Source organism: Solanum dulcamara, chromosome 7 (genome assembly GCF_947179165.1).
Source record: "Solanum dulcamara chromosome 7, daSolDulc1.2, whole genome shotgun sequence".
In the NCBI taxonomy this organism is placed as follows: domain Eukaryota; kingdom Viridiplantae; phylum Streptophyta; class Magnoliopsida; order Solanales; family Solanaceae; genus Solanum; species Solanum dulcamara.
This window is the reverse complement of record NC_077243.1, coordinates 68,564,845-68,570,841: the sequence shown is the minus strand read 5'-3', so window position 1 is coordinate 68,570,841 and position 5,997 is coordinate 68,564,845.

Sequence of the window (5,997 nt, the reverse complement as noted above, 5' to 3'; positions counted from 1 at the left end):
TGAAAGTAAAATTTTTTGCATGAAAATATTTCTTGAAGTATTGGTAATCCATTAGCGAAAACTATTTAAAAAACGGAGTTGAATTTAACTCAAAATCACTATTTTAAGAAATATTTGGGGTCTTGAAAAATCTCCAAAATTTAAAATTCAAAATCATGAATTAAAAGCCAAAATTAAGATATAATTAATGGGTAGTAACGAATTTGAGTAGAAATTACTTACCCAATCGATAAGACTCGAGAATACCCTTCCCAATCTCATATACCGAGATCCCACAACTCAAAAATGGTAAAAATAGATAATTTTCTAACTTTTGGGAAGAAACACTGAGCTTTTGGTCAAAAACATCCTTAAACTATACCCCAAACTTAAATTACATCCTTAAAAAATATTTTTTGACAGAAAACATCCTCAAAGTATTTGAAAGTTAACAATTTTCATCCTTCAGTTAGATATTGTCAAAAAATTTAGGAATCCTACAAAAACATGTGCAATTCATGTGAACAGAAAGTTTTTCTGCATAATTCATTACCTGCTATAAAAAGCTCTAGGAAAAAAAATATTAAAAATCATGGACACCATTGCTTGCTGAAATAAAAAATGTTAGGAAGGTGTGAGGACATATGATCTGCTCTTTTTCTCTTTTACCAACGAAAAGAAGTCAGAGCTTAATTATCTTCACCTTTTTTAAAGTCAAATTATAGTTAGATCAATAATTTTTTAGTGCAATCTGATATTAAGCTGATCAAAATTCTAATTATGTCTCGCATTCGAGTTTTTAATCAAAATTTTGATTATGTCTCGCATTCGAGTTTCATTCTCTATTATTAGAAGTGGAAGTCTCCTACAAACACCGCTTACGCAGATTTATTTGAGAAGAAACATGTTTCAACTGATATTTTTTTAATATTAAATTACATGAAAAGTAAATGAAAAAAATGTTAATTAAACTCATTCGCCCAAAAAGTTCACGATAATATTTTTGGCGTATTTTAGAATAATAAATACAAATGGGTGACTTGATTTTTGTAGAATTTGTTAATTTTCTAAAAACTTCTAGTAGAAGGATGAAAATTGTTAAATTTTAAATACTTTGAGGATGTTTTCTCCTAAGAATAATATTTCAAAGATGTAATCTAAGCTTGGAATATAGTGTAAGGATGATTTTGGCCAAAAACTCAAAAAACACTATTCAGGCACAAAATGCTCATCGCAATCACAACACTCAACCACGTGATCGTGATGAGTCACAGGGGGTCTACTCATTTATTTTCCCTCGTGATTGTGGAATGGACCCATGCGATCATGACTCACCAAGAAACTTACCCTTTGCAATTGCGAAACCCTCCCCGCGATCGCCAAGCACAAAATCTAGCATCTACGCTATTGCGAGAGAAGGTCCCGTAGTTGCGAAGAACAAATTGACCTGCACCAGCAACAACAACAACAAACACTCAAGTTTAAACTTACTCCAGATGGGTCCTCAAAATTTTTTTGGAACTCCGTACACGTAAAATAAAAATGACACCTTACTAAATTCAATGTTCTGGACTCAATATAATTGTTGAAATTCAAATTCAAGGTCTCCTTGACCCAAATTCGATTAGTTGCAACTAAACTAACTTTAGTCTCAAAATTACCAAATCATGCTCACGACCTCTGAAAATTCAATCAATGCAGCTCCTAGACCTAAAATCATCTCTTGAATCTAACGAAATCATCATAAATCCATTCCGAGCATCCGTTTTTTGAATGTTGAAAAAAGTTAACACTTAGTCTAAATTTCCTCAAAATTCCAACTTAAGACCTGAATTCCACGATACAACTCCAAAATTGAAATCGACAACTCTCCTAGACCAAATTCCACATTTCAAAGTTGATGGCACTGGCAGAATTTCATTTTGAGGCTCGTAGCTCTGGGTTGTACCAAAAACTACTTTTAAACAACTTGTGCATTTTGAAGTTCACAACTTCCAAAAAAATTAACTTTTCAAAGAACTTCCAAAACTAGCTTCAAAAACTGAACAAATATGACTCGGGGCAACTATCGGGAGGGATAAAATGGCAATTTTAAGAAATTTTCAAAAATGAACTTCAGAATCATTACATTATCCACCACTAAAAATCATATTCGACCACGACCATAAAGTAAAAGAAAGAAGAATACTCGACGCTACCAAGAGCCTGAGGCATAATTTCCAAGTTCGGTATTTGCTTGTCCAAGTGAACCCATCCTTAGAACATATTATCAGAATCAACTACCAAAACTGAAATTTTGAATCGAACTTTGGCAAATCTTTATATTAGGAGTAATTTCTAAGTCATGGACTAATCCATGGACCAAACTTAAATTGAAACCCTCTAAACAACAATATAACCATCAAGATAATATTTCATTACATAACCATGAGAGATTTCTGAACTAATACCAGCTACAACCAGAAGTGAACCTAAACCAGTCACCATACTCATAATGCACAAACTATCACAAATCTTATCAAGATTTTATTCTCATAAACAAATCTTCCCACGAGCCTAAGCTATATAAATCTTATCTTTAGATATTAGATACTTATCACCGGAGAATACGATTTATCTAACCCAAAGAAGGAAATGATCAAATAACCTCCTAGCGAGCGACACACCCATGCATACAAAACCTCTAACAACACAACCAAAAATAGTAGATTAGTAGTTGTGATTGTAACAACCCTTAAGAGCGATGTCATTAGACCAGTAGCCCCCAATATTCAATTATACATGGCCGAAACATGAACTCGATGATGAGGTGTATAATCAGACTGCCGGTCATTGTAAATATCCATGGTAGCTTTTCTATAAGTTCTCATAAGCAAGGTGGCACTTGTAGAGCCACTGGAAAACGTTAACTACTCCAAGGCAACACTGAATCCGCCATATTTGAAGAGACCAAGTCTGCACAAGCATCCTACCCTACCAAGAGGTCATCACAGGATCGGTACAGCTGATCCACCACTAGGAACTCATCCACAAAAGTGGGAACATGCGTGACCATATGCAATAAATCATACTCCAGATCATATTCTAAATGAAGTTGGTGGTCACATAAGAATGTATGTAACCAAGGTCAAATAACACAAGATATTCCTTCCATATTGCCCATATCAAACATTTCCATTCATTTGACTCTATCTCTTTGCTACCCACTATCTACCAGCCTGGTCTTATTACGATTGTAGATATACTCGATTTATCAACTTTCACATACTCCTCACAGTACTGAAGCCAACACTCTTCATACTAATAGAACATCATAACCACACCAGCTATTTACTTTACTCTTAAATCGTCACTAGTATCAAGGTCTTCTTAGCAATACATCATTGTCTAAAATTTTGAACTATCACTCTCTCTCATTCTATTTAAGCATTCCATGACAGGTAGGGGTCCCACACAATCCTGATAATCTAAATTCCAAATCTCATAGTACATTCCCATTGAGATTAAACTATTGGATCACGCCCAATAACAATTCCACACAATCTTTCACTTATCAAGTTTCAACTACTATTCAAACCATCATTTACCTCATGCCAAAACTTAGAAAAATTCTTGGTCACCCAATAATTTTATATACTATGGGCACATAACCTCTATTTACTATCAAGTATCTATATAACACATTATAACAATTAGTGTAGGCCCATCAATAGAGCTATCAATCCAGCTTAAAAAAATAAACATGTAGAACTATAAGCCCTTTCTGTGGTGCACCCATACGTCCCCTACCATAATTTGAACAATCCAAACCAACTTAAAATATAGAATCTCTCATACATCACCATTTATCACCCAAACCAGTATCAAATCCTAAAAAAAGTAGATGATAACCCTTCATAAATCTATGCCAAACCAGCCCACCTTGCATTGTCATATCTAAACGTAAAGGCAAAAATCCATACAATCCCCAACTTTAAACTAAGAATCTACACGTGATGTCTTATTTCTTCATATTTCTTAACTTGTATACATCACATAATATTGCTAGGACATTCAAATTCACAACTCATACTTATGAGCCAATCCTAAATACCTGAACTCTTTGATGAACCCTACTCTTACTCCTTTCCTTTACTCATTTATCATCATTATTTCTTGGCCAATAATCCACAACATATTATCTCTTACTATAAACCAAACTCCTCAAATGAAGACTTTATTGAGCTCTTTCACAATCAAAAGTAATAAACTTTACAACTCCGACCATGCACAAGTCCTTCCAAATATGCTCAATAATCGACACAATCAATCATTTCTTACCTTTCCAATCTATACCTTGACAAAACAAACTAACACTGTCGTGTCCCGAGAGTGTACCCTAGGCATGGTCGGTACTTAGAGACTATTGCTGGCCCCAAGCGAACCACTTAGTCCAATCACTCATTCAATCATATCAATGAAAGACTTAAAATAACTCATTTAAGAGGCACTTAGGTGGGATATCAAATCGATACTCACAAAAAAGATAGTCTTAAATAAGCAATATAAAATAAATCAATTCCATCTCATAAAAATATATTTTTCTCAAAACAGACTCAAAAGAGACATCAACTCCATTCTACTCAGTCTATGTCTAAGAAGCCTCTATCAACTATTAAGAAGGTGTCGAGATAAGTCCACAGCTATCTCAAAAAGAAGTACTCAAAATAATGAATGTAATAAACATGATTCATATAGAAGCAAGGAGGTCTTACCATTATCAGGAAAGAAAGTATCTTCAATGGAGCATCTGTTTATGATCTCTAGCATTTATATCTACATCATAAAATGATGCAGGCCAATTGACATTAGTACATGAAATATACGAATATGTAAAATAGCTGAGTGTAAAAACCCAATATGTTTTGCCAAGACTCGAATCATTCCTCATATGCATATAAACTCGAACTAAATGACTTCTAATAGTATGTATGATTTAGGATAAATTTCTAAGTATTTTAAGTGTATTAGATATGGTTTAGGATCATAAGAGATATCTAACACCAAGCCAAGTCCAAAGAATTTCTATCGGCTAAGTTTTCAAATGAGTCTGTATAAGGGTCAATTTCAAACAACCAGATTTCCTAGAATATAACGAATTGGGTGATTCATAACCTATAAAATTAAATTTCTTTGAGTCTTCTTTCTAATGCTACCAAGATTGCATTATTTGGAGTTCAGAGTAAAAAATTATGTTCAGTTAACTAGAGAGGTGCGCGCGACTTGGCCATTTTTTGCTTCAACTCGAAATTTCAGAAAAAGATATATGGTGAAACACCTCCGCATTGCAGACCTTCTCCTGTATAGTTCAAATTTGTGCAAAAATTTCCAAATTTTAGTTAGGGCAACTTGGACCATTCCCTAATTATATATATACGAAGTTGGACATGTTTTGAAGTCATTTTTCAGTCTTTTGCCTCCCCCAAAACCCTAAACTTCATCCTCTTCTCTCTCAAATCATCTCCAACAAATTTTCTCTCAAACTCAAGGATTCAAGCTCTCCATTTAGAATCTAACATCAAGATTTCTTCAAGATCTACTCTAAGGTGTGTAAGGCTACTCACAATGTTGGATTGATTTTATCCACTTGCCCTACATCTTCATTAATTTGAGTTGAGTTTTGAGGTTCCATGAGTTGAGTTTGAAAAGTCTCTTAATTATTATTTTGAGCATGAGTATTTTGAGTATAAATGAGTTGAGCATTTTTACATTAAAACGTCTATTTTGAGAATGAGTTGAGGGATTAAAATTATGTTTTAAATACATTTAATATTTACTACATTCATTGAGTTGAGATTGTTAGACTAGCTATGTTATATGGGGCAGAGTGTTGGCCAGTTAAGGTCTCCCACGTGCAAAAGATGAAAGTTGCCGAGATGAGAATGTTGAGATAGATGTGTGGGCATACCAGGGGCGGCAGAATTAGAAATGAGGTTATTCGAGACAAGGTAGGAGTGGCCCCGGTGGAAGATAAGATGC